This window comes from Physeter macrocephalus, chromosome 13, assembly GCF_002837175.3.
Source record: "Physeter macrocephalus isolate SW-GA chromosome 13, ASM283717v5, whole genome shotgun sequence".
NCBI classification, from domain to species: domain Eukaryota; kingdom Metazoa; phylum Chordata; class Mammalia; order Artiodactyla; family Physeteridae; genus Physeter; species Physeter macrocephalus.
The window spans coordinates 6314622-6316421 of record NC_041226.1 but is presented as its reverse complement, the minus strand read 5'-3'; positions in this window follow the sequence as shown (position 1 = coordinate 6316421).

The following is a 1800-nucleotide window of genomic DNA, read 5'->3' as shown; positions in this document are numbered from 1 at the left end:
GACACTTAGGTTGCTTCCATGTCCTGGCTATTGTAAATAGAGCTGCAATGAACATTTTGGTACATGACTCTTTTCGAATTATGGTTTTCTCAGGGTATATGCCCAGTAGTGGGATTGCTGGGCTGTATGGTAGTTCTAGTTTTAGTTTTTTAAGGAACCTCCATACCGTTCACCATAGTGGCTGTATCAACTTACATTCCCACCAACAGTGCAAGAAGGCTCCCTTTTCTCCACACCCTCTCCAGCATTTGTTGTTTGTAGATTTTCTGATGATACCCATTCTAATGTAGTATGCTCTTTTTATGCGGTATGCGGGCCTCTCACTGCTGTGGCCTCTCCCGTTGTGGAGCACAGGCTCCGGACGCGCAGGCTCACGGGCCTAGCCGCTCCGCGGCATATGGGATCCTCCCGGACCGGGGCACGAACCCGCGTCCCCTGCATCGGCAGGCGGACTCTCAACCACTGCGCCACCAGGGAAGCCCAAGTATGCTCTTTTTAAAAGCATTATCTTGCAGTCTCTAAATAGGTTATCAGCAAAAGATAATTTAATCTCTTTTTCAAATTTATGTTGTTTCCTTTTCTTACTGCACTTGTTACAACCTCCAAAATGATGTTGAGTAAATAATGGTGATAGTGGGTATTATGATTCAGGTCCGTCTAACTGAATTTTGGTCAAAAGAATGTGGGTGGGAAAGATTTACCACACTTCCAGTCCTACCTCAGCCTGCCATGTGGTTCTCCACTCTGTCTTCCCTTCTCTGCCATTCAGATGCAGAGGACTTGGTGGAGAATTCTGAGGTCCTCGAAGATGGCAGAGCTACTGATGGAAATATCCTGGGTCTCTGAATAACTGTCTGTAGGAGAGCTGCATTGCTGACCCACATTGGATTATGATGTGATGAGAAATAATTTATTATGTGAAGCCGCTGAGGTCTGGGACTATATGTAAGATAAGCTAGCCTATGCTAGTAGTACATCTTCTAATAAGATTTTAGGTAGAGTTTATATTTGGAATGACTGCTCACCTTTTTCAGATGGCTTTTAATCATCTATTTATGTAAATATTTTCTCCATTAATTTGCTGGTACAATGAGTTATGTTGACAGATTTCTTAATAATGAACCAGCCCTGTATCCCTGGAATAACCCTACTTGGTTGTAATACATTTTTCTTTTGTTATTCCGAAATACTCTATTTCCTAAGGTTTTATTCAGAATTTTTGCACTAATAATCTTAAGTGAGGTCATTCTATATTTTCTTTCATTGTACTGTTTTAAAAAAAATCAGATTAAGATTTTGCTGGCTTTATACAATCAAATGTGTAGTTTTCAGGTCTTTTTCTGTGGTTTAGAATAATTTTTAAAACCTTGAACTATCTGGTCCTGATGTATGAAAAGAAGTTTTAAATTATCCCCTTATATTTATAGTTGTACTCAATTTCTCTGTAACTTAAATGTATTATTTTGTTTTGCCTGTTTTTAACCCTTGTAATAACAAAATCATAAGGTATATTCATCATTCATCCGAGACTTCCAGTTTTTACTCAGCAGTGTTTTTGGAATACATCCATGTTGATACACAGTTGATTCATTTTTATTCATTATATTCATTTTTATTTCATTATACAGTGAAGCATTGTATAATGTTTCATTGTATAAACACACCATTTAAAAAAATCCGTTCTACTGGTTCATTGGATTGTTTCCATTTTTTGCTAATATAAATAGTGTTATTATAATTTTTTTGTACAAGTCTGCTGGTGCAAGAATTTCTCTACCAGGAGGTGAATTGCTACATTGT